Source organism: Sinohyriopsis cumingii, chromosome 3 (genome assembly GCF_028554795.1).
Source record: "Sinohyriopsis cumingii isolate HCF-2022 chromosome 3, ASM2855479v2, whole genome shotgun sequence".
NCBI lineage: Eukaryota > Metazoa > Mollusca > Bivalvia > Unionida > Unionidae > Sinohyriopsis > Sinohyriopsis cumingii.
This window is the reverse complement of record NC_142963.1, coordinates 114684796-114698313: the sequence shown is the minus strand read 5'-3', so window position 1 is coordinate 114698313 and position 13518 is coordinate 114684796. Positions and strand designations below refer to the sequence as shown.

Below are 13518 nucleotides of genomic sequence, written 5' to 3'. Positions count from 1 at the left end.
TAAATACTGTTTGAAGTACAGGGATGAACAGTGTCACACTTTATCTCTAAGGTCAAGGTCACTGATAACACATTTTAAATTCCCCTTTTTCTGCACTTTGCTTCTGCTGTTCATTAAATCTGGTTCATGTTCATGTCTGCCAAGTAATTCTACAGCTCAGTCATAAAGGTGCAGCCGGTAGTCAGATTTCATGATTTTTAATAGTTATCACCTCACCATGGTAGAATAGGGAGAGAGGGTGTGGGTAGACAAAAATAACTAAATTTATTTGTTGATTCAGAAATCTGAGATATAAACAGCACCCAAATGTGAGGAAAACAATACGGTTAAACTATCCTCTAGGTAACAACATAAGCATGGGTTAAGTTTCTATTACATTTCTAATCATGTACACAAAATACATGTATATACATGTATATCATATTAATTATGCCATTAATCTATAAAATTAATAAGTGTTATTTAAAGGGACCTTTTCATTAAAATTTTAAGGTAGTCTACTAAAGAAAATTTTAATATTCTTACATGTACCATTTTTCATGTTTAATAGTCCTGTGTGTAGATAACATATTAATTTTTTTGTGCAGAACCTACTTTTCTTCTTTCAATCATGGTAGCCTAGACTATTGATCTTTTGGTCAACAAAATTAGTAGGGCTCTTTCTTACCCAAAGTACAAGCCATATACAAAGATTGGTAACTATAGATGATGGAAAGTTATTGTGCAGAAACCATTATTCTTGTGGCAGCCACAGTGACCTTGACCTAATCAATTATTCATTACCATAAGTCCAAGCAATCCATAAGGTTTGGTATCTGTTGATGCTGAAGAATTGAAGTTATTGTGCAAAAACTATTTTCTTCTTTCCATGATAGTAACCTTGACATTTGAAATCTTGACCCCTATCCCATGTGCAAGCCATCCTCAAAGTTGGAACCGGTAGATGATGGACAGTTTTAGTTATATGCAGAAATTATTGTTTTTTGTTTTCATAGCAACTTTGATCTTGACCTAAAATCTTATAGGGTTCTTCTTTACACAAAGCACAAAGTTCAGTAACTAGATGCTGGTGAACTCGAGCTACATTTTAGTGAATGTGACCTTTGATTTCTTTATACCAAATTTGAGAGGGTTCTTTCTTACCTGAAATGCAAGCCATTCACAAAGTTTGTTAATTGCAGAAAGGACAACTTGAGTTAATGTGTGAAAATTAAACAGGCAACAGAATGATAGACATCACGGCAAAATACACTCTGCCTTGTGATTGGCATATAAAAAATCAGAAAATTATACATTATAGCAGAGACATCTATGATGCAAAGATATTTGTCATATTTGAACTAACATACTGAAAGCAGTATATTTAACTAAATCCAACAAGACCGTCTGCAAGAAATTGACTATAACTGTTGCATTGTTGCATTCAGTCTGCAAGAAACATATAACTTGTTTCAAGATAAACAAGAGTTCTACAGACGATATTCTGTCTGTGTGGGTTCCAGTCTCAGGCCAATGTCAGTGTGTAAGAAAAGCTTGTTAGAAGTTTCCAGTGGGATGGTGGTTCTTACCAGGTTTTCCTGGGTTCTTCCTCCACCACTTATACTAGATGCCATGAACAGCCAGCCTATCATGCACTGAGAAATTGTGTTCAACACAAAACAACAACAATGAATGGTACCTTATACATATGCCCCAAGCTTTTTTTAGTTCTGTATGTAGACACTAGTTAGGCATGATTAATTCTGGACAGCAGTAACAAAGGGGCCCCAAAAGCAGTAGGTTCCATCCTTTCCCAAACCATTTCTAAATGTTTTTGAGAGATGTTTTGTATGATAATGATGTCGTGTGAAGTTACAATTATTTTACAGAAACCTTTTCTCTTGTTCATGACCTTGACACTAGGTAATTTCTTAATTGACCTCTGTGTATGCCATCCATAAAATGTGTCAATGGATGTAGTCTGGAACTAAAAATATACTGTGTGGAAACCATTGTTTTCTTATTTGACATACAGTGACTTTGACCCTTGATCTTTTCAACCCAAACAAGAAAGGTGTCTTTCTTAATCCAAGTGAAAGTCGTCCACCAAGTTTGGTCAAGGAACTAAGACTAGAACAAACATTTTGGCAGGAAACAACTTCCTTATTCATGTTAATGTGACCCTCACATTTGATCTTCTGACCTCTTATCATCTATAACTTTCTTGCCCCAAGTACAAGTTATTTACAATATTTGTCAGGGTACAAAGTCAAAAAAGAAAAATTAGTTTTTGCATGTAGAAACTTTTTTCATGTTTCAGTCACAATAACCTTGACTGTTAGCCTTTCGACTTCAAAGTCAAGAAGCTTCTTTCTCATCTAAAGGAATTATCCATAGAGTTTAGTCAAAGTCTGTGGTTCAGAACTAAAGCTACTGTTCGCAAACAAAAACAGAATGATGGAGAGACAGACAAACAAAAAGAGAAAGAGAGATGAACACTTGGATTGACAGACAAGTAAAAACAGAAAGATGGAGAAATAAACACTTGGATTGACATAAGGTCATAGCATGCTTGCTCAGTGACAAAATAAAGCTAAAAAACAAAGTAGTGAGTTACCTACCTGATATATAATATTTGTTTTGCAGACACTGTGGCAATCCCAAAAATAAAAAACACTTTGAAGAGAAAATTTGGTCAAGTGGACACTAGTACAGTAATGTCCACTGCTGAGAACTTTACACCTGTAAAGTAAGCAATCAGAATGACCATGAAAGAGTGAAAGAAAATGGGGTCAAGTGGTACTGATATCTTATCATGGCCTCAGGTTAATATACATGTTTGCAAATTAATACCATCATAATGGACCAAACACATGACTAATCAGTGCTTCCTATTAAATATGGCCTTCTTGTCTAGATCCTGTCAATTTATACCAGTTTTCACAAATTATCATTATTTCAAGAAATGAATCAACTTAACTTTTACATATTCAGTTTACAACAGAAATACATCTTTTAAGCTTAACTGCTCTGCCAACAATTATTTTTGTATGCACTGTGTAATGGCAATTATTTTTGTACGCACTGTGTAGTGGCAATTATTTTTGTATGTACTGTGTAGTGGCAATTATTTTTGTATGCACTGTGTAGTGGCAATTATTTTTGTATGCACTGTGCAGTGGCAATTATTTTTGCATGCACTGTGTAATGGCAATTATTTTGTATGCACTGTGTATTGGCAATTATTTTTATATGCACTGTGTAGTGGCAATTATTTTTGTATGCACTGTGCAGTGGCAATTATTTTTGCATGCACTTTGTAATGGCTATTATTTTGTATGCACTGTGTATTGGCAATTATTTTTGTATGCACTGTGTAATGGCAATTATTTTGGTATGTATTGTGTAATGGCAATCACTCAGATACACAACCCCAAGTCTCACTTTCTTGGATTCTTTTGGATATGAATTTATGTTGGAGTGAAACCCTGCTGTATCTATCTTAATCAAATGGGATTTGTATTCCCAGCTTCATCTCATGACCTGGATATCAACTAAGTCATTTTCCTTATCTCTGTGTTGCTCCTGTTGTTGACTGTGTCTTGTCCCAAGTCACCAACTGGGTTTAGGTCATAGTCATGGAGTGAGTCATGTTCAACGTCATTGTTCCTTCAATATCAATCGAGAGACAAACAAAAACAATGTAACAAATGACCATTTTTATAACTTTCAACATTCTTAATTCTATTTGTCTTGCTCAGCAACATACATTCAGATGTATCTGTTCTAGCTGGGTGGCATATACTGCTTCACTCAAATGGATGTAACTGCTATAGCTGAGTGGCATATACTGCTTCACTCAAATGGATGTAACTGCTATAGCTGAGTGGCATATACTGCTTCACTCAAATGGATGTAACTGCTATAGCTGAGTGACATATACTGATTCACTCAAATGGATGTAACTGCTCAAGCTGGGTGGCATACTGCTTCCCTCAAATGGATGTAACTGCTCTAGCTGACTGAGTGGCATATACTGCTTCACTCAAATGGATGTAACTGTTCTAGCTGGGTGGCATATACTGCTTCACTCAAATGGATGTAACTGCTCAAGCTGGGTGGTATATACTCCTTCACTCAAATGGATGTAACTGCTCTAGCTGAGTGGCATATACTGATTCATTCAACTGGATGTAACTGCTCTAGCTGGGTGGTATATACTCCTTCACTCAAATGGATGTAACTGCTCTAGCTGAGTGGCATATACTGATTCATTCAACTGGATGTAACTGCTCAAGCTGGGTGGCATATACTGCTTCACTCAAATGGATGTAACTGCTCTAGCTGGGTGGTATATACTCCTTCACTCAAATGGATGTAACTGCTCTAGCTGAGTGGCATATACTGATTCATTCAACTGGATGTAACTGCTCTAGCTAGGTGGCATATACTGCTTCACTCAAATGGATGTAACTGCTCTAGCTGGGTGGCATATACTGCTTCACTCAAATGGATGTAACTGCTCTAGCTGAGTGCTATGTATGCTATTGAATGTGAACTATAGATCAGCATAAACCAAGTTCAGAAATGGGCAATATAAACCAGATTTACAAATTGGTAAATTAAAAACTTTATTCACTTGCCAATTACAATGTATTGGTGTTGACCCAAAGTTCTACTTCTGTGGTTGTCTTCTTTCTGTTGTGAAGGAGACCAAATTTTTGAAACTTATTTTTTATCATCACCTAACTTTTTATCCACACTTTAGATACTTATGGACAAAAGTAGAAAAGGCCTGGACTTAATACAAGTTCCCCTTTAAAAAGACTGTATGTTGAGACAAACAGACTATCACTTTGTCTCAGATGAAAGAAAATGGCTCTCCCATAGGCAACAAAATATCTTGCAATCCTTATAACTCCGCATATGATGTAGTCTTACAATCAAAATATCAAACCTTGTATGCTCAGAAACCAAACTTATGGCATAAAAATTTGTCCTCACTTAGAAACAACAAAAATCAATGTTGGAAATAAAGTACATGTATTGCAACATTCTTCAATTCCAGATCACCACTGTGGTTATCAAACCTCCCCAATGATATTTTTTATCTATGTCAATTCAAAAAGTTCTTTATAAATCATTTCCAAATTCAGAGTAAATTCAGTGAAACAGTACCGCCTATAACAACCATACATCCCGTATACAGATGGTTACAAAGATGGAGACAAAGTTGGAACTGCCATTGCAACTCTCTATGCCATGGTTACTCAATAAATCCTCAATTTTCTCTGCAGAAATCATGGTCATACTGAAAGCTTGGAACTATGTTGAAACCTCTAAAACAAATTTCATCATCTTTCTAAGATACTTTTTCCATACTGAAAGCCTTGCAGAAACTTAAATCTGACAACCAAATCATATCCCATATATTACGGAAACATGATGTTCTCATAAAATCTGAGAAAAGTATTTTGTAATGATGATTGTCTAGTCACAATGGCATAAAGGGTAATGAAAGAGTAGATCAAGCAGCCAGAGCTGCCCTGTAGTCATTCATTTCCAAATGAATGATTCCATATACTGACTCTAATGAATAACAATACTGTATAAATCAATATGTCTGTCAGACTTAGCAAAATATGTGGAATGAAAACTCCACAAACAAGCATATTATTGTAGAGTGGCATCCTTCATATAGAAAAATAAATGGAGACGAGGTGGTATTGTGCCAATCGCATGCTGGAAACAGGTAATGGACTCATCCTGAAAAGTGAACCTTGACCTGAAATCCATATGGAACACATTTTTGAAGACTGTGTCAATTTCCACCTTCTGGGACATAGATATTTTGATGCAAACTGCTTGAAGAAACTATGAGGATCATTGACCCATGAAAATCTAAGTCTTTTTAAGGGGATGCAGCTTATACAACCAGTTTAAATCATTTCTTAAAGAATTTAAATCTGTTATCTTTTACATGTGATAGAATTTTAACATGTTTATGCTTTTTATTTTATATTGTTGTATTTAAAGTTTACATTTATTTAGAAGGTTTTATCTTCTTTAAGTTTTGTGCAATTCAGTTTTACACTTTTCAGACTTTTACTTTAGTTGGCAATACATAACCAGTTTTGTAATGAGGTGCCATAGTACACTAGACAGCAAAATGGAGGTCACAGTAACTTACTTTGGCATAAGAGTTTTGCAATCACCAAGATGTATACAAAACAATTTGCTAGATGCTGTGACCATCAATGCACTGGAAACTGAACTAACTTCATAATATGACACAACTAAGTCACTGCAGCATGACATATAGGTCATAATGACATATTTTTATATGAATATATTGTAATTACAACTCTGTTATACAAATATAAACACACACACATAAAAGTACTTGACAAAATTGACAACAGTGCAAGTCAAACTTAGATTATTGCTTAATTTTACTCTGACAGAGAACTGTCAGATTGGCATACTGATGGACTGATGGACAGGTAGATGGATGGATGGAATTCGTGGACAGGTAGATGGACGGACGGATGGAATGGATGTTCTCAAGACATAGTTGATAGGGCATAAAATGCACATACATCAAAGTTGTTTGGCGACAAATAGTGTGAGCTAGTAGTATACATTGGGAACTTGTCCTTTCATTTGGTTGCTGTAAGAATTGCAATGAAATAGATAAAGTGCAAAGGAAAATTCTTTCAAGTTTAACTTTGTTCTGTATTAGGCACTAAAATGGACCATACTGTCCATCCACTTCTGAATGATTCTATGAAAATGGAGTAAGTCTTAACACCAGGTAATAAGAACACTCTATGCTGGGAGTGGCTAGATGATAAGTGCCTAATATGTACTATAGTGGGATAGCAAACACCTATTTATTAGGACACATCATAGTATACAGCACTATTCTTTTGTTTTATTGATAACTAAGAGCTATTACAGTTCATTGCATTGTAAAGGGGCCTACTTTATAAAATCAGTATGGTAGGGCCTATGCAACAGAAGAATTTAGTGGAGTCAAGTGTGGGTGTATATATATATATATATATATATATATATATATATATATATATATATATATATATATATATATATAGGTCAATAACTCCAGAAAAATATGTGTAATAAAAAATGCTGGTAATCAAACAAGAGTTGATCAAAAAGCTACATACTAAAATTCACTTGAAATTTGTTAATTCTTTGTGTAAACTAAAGTTGACAAACATGGAGAATCACAATGCCATCGCCTAATAATTGATAATATTGACTGTATGAATTGGTCTCATTACAAACAGGCTGCTGAAAATCCATCTCATCTGGGATAATGTCCCATGATAAGTTATGCTTCAGAAACCAAAGTTTTGGTGGCTGTACCTACATCATGACACTTATGTGCCAGAAAAATGAATTTCTGCATGGCTTGTGAATTTTTTGGGTCTCATTTCGTTAATGAGTCTCTTTACTGGACACAATTTCTGAATCATATTAATGATGGCAGACTGTATGTGACTCATTAAGGTCTTATTTTATTATACTCGTATCTTCTGTCTGACAGTTATGGATTTATAAAACACAACATACCATGCATTGCTTTTACAATTAGTCTATTGCTACCTATTAATGAGAAAAACGTAATTGCAGTTCAATTACTGTTATATTTTTTACTAAATATATTTTTAAAAAGATGCGAACTGTAATCAAAGCCAATACTTATTTTGTTTTTAAAGACTTATTTTGTTTCATAAGAACACATTAAATATGCTAAGTTCCAACAATTCACATTTGGAAATAACTGATTCACTGCAAGACAAGTCCTTTTAATGCCAATGGTCCTTCCTTACCTGAGGTCAGTGCAGAAAACAATGTGGACCGTGACCTACCAGCTAGTATGTAAAAGAAATCTAAATCAACACATTCAGTGCACATAATTTGCCACATGCTGTTAGTAATACAGTTCTGGTGATTATCAGGAAAATGTTCACTGCTTTAAGAAATACCTTAAATCAGCCTATCTTATCTTTGGTTGTACTGCTTGCACTCTACATCCTGACAGAGATAAGGCAGATTTCAGACAGTTAGGAAAACCTTGCAAGGTTACAATTAATGGTGTTCTGTCAGTTTTACGTGTCTGTCCAATAAATTCTCCAAGTTTGCAATGATGTTTTTGCATGCTTACTTCTGCATTTTAACGCTTTTGGACTTAGTACCACTTTTGATATTTTCCAGTTTTCTAATTCTTGGTACTGGTAATTTATGTGCAAAGCTTGAATTCTCTTTATATATACAAAAAACATTTTCCCCATGAGAAAATTGCATTTTCTTTAAAATTTACTTTTATGGTTCTTCTTTACAAAAAATCTATTTTTAATTTTTAAATTCATTTAGATTAATGAGAATTACTTTTTAAAATTTAGTAAGTGTTGTGTATGATGTTAATTTGCAGTCTCATTAAAATCAAATATATCTGACCTAAAGGAGATCTGGCAGGCACTGATTCAAAATCATATGGTGTTGAACTTTCAATTCACCAATCAGATTAAAGCTTTTACATTATTCAAAGCACACAGAAAAAAAGTGTGCCGCTGACAATAACTCCCTAACATAAAAAGCATTGTTTTATCAGATAGATTACTAAAAATAACTGAAATTTCAGATTTCTCCAGAATTTGAAACTTTATTAGTGTAGGTCAGACATAATTAGTTTAGGTAGATCTCTATTCAAATTAGATATTGTATCAATCTGATGAGGTTCAAGACACACACACACACATGCATGTATGAATGTATATGTATAACCTTGATAATAATAACAAGCATAAAATGAGGCTTCATCCAAATGCATACTAAGTGCTAGGTAAGTCTATTATTGACAAGGGGTGGATGCTATAGTGAAAACCCAATTTGCTATGAGCCACTGAAGAACATGGCTAAAGCCTTCCAAATATGAAGTAACTTAATTTTACATGCAAAACCTGATCCACTAGAACCATGTCAGGGATTTCTATCACCAAACAAATGTCTTATCAGGGTTTATCACCTTGAATGAAAATGGATATGAAAGCCCTGGTATTGAGGTATGGGTAGTTGGTTTGAATATTCAAACATGACTTATTTTCACCATTTTTTTTGTGCTACTGGTGCTTCTATTGCATACAGTCTAGATAGTGGTACTAACCACAAGTGGTCCAGGAGAAAATAATATAATATATTTCAGAATGAAGCTGAATATTGCTGAAAATGTCTAAATATCTTGTACAACTCAATAATATGGGTCATTTTGTTTGAACATTCTTAAGTACCATTTTTAATTTTCGTACACTGTATTTCCAAATGCTGTTTTACTGCTGCTGAATTCCGAATATGATATCCCTTTAGCCTTTCAGACACGTTCTGGATTCTTTCTGAATATTGGTTCACACGTAAGACCAAATTAAGTCTTAATCTACATCATTCAGTCACACTTCTGCTGAATACACAGAAAAACTTTTATCATAAATTTGCTGTGTAGCACAGAAATATAGATGCCTAAATGATAATGGCTATTCAAACCTGTTGGGACTTGTCTTCACAAAATTCAATAACAAAATTTCAAGGAGAAAAGACGTACCCTAAGTCTCCTCCACCAAAGGCAATGTATGATACTATATGAAATGGATAAGTGAGACAAGGAAAATGTATATGTTAAAATGAATTGAAGCTTGAGAAAGAAATTGTCCAGTTTTAAGATCACAGAACAACAATTTCATTATTATCTAACATAAGAAAAAGTAACATAATGTCACTCTGTTGTATTTAACTTTGGGTCAAGGTCACCATATTGTAATTTATATCTTGAAAGCATCTGCATGCCTTATTAGATCATGTTTGGTTACAGCAAATATGGTTTCTCCCAAAGCTTTGTCCATTCCTAAGTGCAAACCTGTTACTTTGTGATCTTGGAAAAATGGACCAAGGTCACCAGAACACAATAAGGACTTGAGATTCTCTCAAGGAATCTACATATTAATATTGGCTTGCTTTCACTCTATATATCCAGAGTTATCTTCCACACAAACTTAATGTAATAGACAGATGGACAGTAAATTGAATGGACAATGGACATCATGAAAACAATACTACCTCCTGTAAGCAGGTGGAGAGGAAGACAGTTATAATTCAGACATTTTGCTGTATTTGAATTCAGACAAAATGAAACAGACTTTGAGACATTAAAGAATTGCCTTGGGATAATAGCAAAATTGTATTAATATGGCACACAATACACATTTTTAAAAACCCTATGTATTATATTTACCCATTTAATGAATTACACTGTGATGCCACCAAAGAACTGTTCCTCCTTATTTTCTAGAACATAAGGGAACAGGTATCTTCAAAATCAAAACAAAAGAGATCTACTTACTTATGACTTACACTTCAATTATACAATAATTATCTTCATTAATTACCTTCTGCACTCAATAATTTCTTTCACTACTGCAACTTAAATCTGACAAGCTTACCACTTCATAAACTTGTAATGATTTATAGTGTCAAAAAGTCCATCATATTCTATTCAAGACCACTCCAGTTTGTGTAAATTTTTCCAAGGTCTGACTGTGATTAAATTTGCAAGCTCACTCCTTGTTATCTTGTGTATCTCTCCCATAAAGCCTGTGATAACTCCAAAGCAAACTTGCAAATCCAGAGAGTTACCTGAACAAAGATAGTTGACAAATAGCGGTGGCTGACTGTATTAGGTAGTCTTGGAAGCTTTAGATAAAACCCCAAATCTCTAAGTAATGCATTGTAACAATTTGACAAATGGTCAAGAAGTAACAGACGGGTAATTTTCCAAGAGAAGAATCCAGCTTTATGTAGAATTACAAAGCTACAATTCTACAAAAGCTCTTTTTATTCAGACAAAATTAATTCAACCCCCAGATTTTCTTGTCATCTGGCAGTTTCTAAAGATCAGGAATTTCAAGATCCTGTTTAAAGTGCAAGATCATAGATTGGTTGGCTATTAATTAACAACAGCATGAAAATTGTTTAATTACAGTGTTTTCCTATAATAAGCCCTAGGGCAGCAGTGTAAAGATTTAAAAAAAAAACTAAAGGGAGTGGGGAGGGGTACATATAATAGAAAAGCCTTTCTTAAAGGAAAAATTTCCTAAAATATTGTTAACATGGGTAGGTGCTGGATTATTATGAAACATACAGACTTATCACAAAAGCATTTTAGATAAAATAGAAAGAAAAAATAAGCCAATAGAAAGAAAATAAACTGACTTTTAAACTACCAGTTATTAGTACCGGAAGTTCAATTTTACTCTCTCTCTGTCTCTCTTTCTCTCTGGAAAATGAAAAAAGGGTCGCATGTGGCTGCTTCAAAGTAGTCAATATTGATACAAGAACTCTAGTAAATAAAGGCTGTTAAAGGAAGGTGATTACTGTTAAAGCCCTGTGATTACTGTTGAAGCCATGTGATTACTGTAAAAGGCAGGTGATTACTTAATAGGTGATCTCTAATAAGACTTAACAAAAAAGAGGAGAGTTTTTAACTTTGTGTTTGATTTGAAATAGCTCTTTCTTTGAGAATTACCCAAAGATGCAGATTATTTCATGTTGTTTTATTCAGCATAAATGTCTCATTGGCATCAGAATGCAATATATACCATTTCTCATGTCTTTTTCCACTCTGATTGCTTACTTTGCATACTTTGAGTTCTAAAACATGTTTAAAGTGATACATAGTCAAGTGCTACCTGTCTGCATTATATAGTGTTTACAGCCATCTTATTTTCATTTTAAAGTGCTATTCAAGGATACAGAAAGCATACTCACAAGAAAACTGTACTAGAGAAGAAGAAAACAACACATCTGCTTTGTGGTTTCTATCTTGGATTTATCTAAAATAAAATGTACACACATTAGCTGCAGAAAAGGAAAATACAACATGATGAATCATCAGACCAAAGTATGAATTAAAACTGTAATATTGGAAGATATAAAACTAATGCTTTCTGAAAAGAGACTATTGAAAAGTTACAGAATGCTGCTAAATCCAAAACTGGTGGAAAAACATTATTTATCACATAGAATCTTGATTCAATTTTTAATACTAAACAGACTGTAAAGATGCAATGAACAGTGACTGCTATTAATTACAAAAAGTAACTGATCAGTCCCATAATTCTCCTACAAATTAATAGATAAGTTTTTGGTGTACATGCATATGGTGAAGCTATGATTTTATAGTCTGTCAGTCTAGATACCTAGTAATGAAAACACAATTCCTCAGAATGGGTTATTTTTTTTAAAAACTTTTCTTTAACCAATTTGTTGGTCTGGATTCCACTCCAATAGGAATGTGTCTAGAATAACAGGATCAATTGTTCATGGTAAAAAGCACTTACACATTTTGCTAAGATAAAAGTCAAGAAGGTATGCTGATAATGCAAAGTTCAAAATGCCAAAATTCCATCAGGTGTGCATATGAAATGCAAATATCCCAAACAATTCCAATAATCTTGAAGAAGAATACAGCAAAACATCTACCATCTTAGGTCATAACACACACACACACACCAAAAAACAGTCAACTAATTGAATTCTGACATTCTTCTGTGACAATTATATTAATTACCTAATTCTGTGATAATTATGTTCATTTAGCTATTTTCTTTAAAAGTAACTAGCATGATATACATTTTAAATAAAACAGCCATACAATCTGCTGTATGTATTTGATTATATGTGCAGTTCAACTGCTAACTATATAGACCCAGATCTTCTGGTGCATAATGCACTGAAAAATATGGGTCTCTGCAGTTTGTTATGAGTAATCAGTAGAACGAACAACATAGACCCTTATCTGCAGTCACAATATGATATGATAGATCAGGATATTCGTTTGCAGTTTGAATTAACTTATAAGCGAGGATATACCATATTCATAATGTAATAAATTGGAAAGACTAAAGCAAGTCATTGTAGGATATGACTTCATTTCCAACAGACTTGATAAAAATCATTTTGATGGATCACAGCCATGTTGGACAAATTGATAGGAATGGGGTGTAGCCCACACACTATGTCATGTTCATGGTCTCACCACCATTCACACAGCCCCTGTAATCAGAAGTTACTCTCTGAACTGCCTGCCATATTTGCATTGGAATCCATAGAAAATCTTTGTATGCCCAAAAGACGTTGCAAAATGGAGATGTTTAATATGACCTCTTACAGCTGGCTTTATGTTGGAAAATCCTACAGTTGAAGGGATTTGCAGTTCATTTCCAAACTGGAATTGCTTTTGATACAAGAGGAAGAAAATAATTCTTGAAGAAGCTTATGATGAGTATACTAGAGACCCTGAGCTGCTGTCTGTATAGTTTGTTTGCATGAAAAACATTACAGTATATCCCCCATGATAAAACCAGTGGGCCAGCCCAATAAACTGGCCCAAAGGGTGTGTGTATTATCAGACAAATATCCATAATAAATATTTTTCAAAGCATTATAAAATTGGGGGTGGGT

General features: G+C 34.0%; 1 protein-coding gene across 12 annotated transcripts in view; it reads right to left on the bottom strand.

Moving 5' to 3' along the window:
* Window positions 1–13518, bottom strand: part of LOC149803625 (chondroitin sulfate N-acetylgalactosaminyltransferase 2-like) — a 96642-nt gene that overhangs the window by 48787 nt on the left and 34337 nt on the right. For 8 of the 12 annotated variants that reach the window (XM_089953364.1, XM_089953368.1, XM_089953370.1 and 5 more), the window contains one exon: window positions 11824–11888. The exons of 2 other annotated variants lie outside the window; for them this stretch is intronic. The gene's annotated coding sequence lies outside the window, so the exon portion shown is untranslated. Of the gene's footprint in view, window positions 1–7838; window positions 7859–11823; window positions 11889–13518 lie in introns of those variants that run through there. 2 more of the 12 variants (XM_089953365.1, XM_089953377.1) reach the window with 2 other exon arrangements.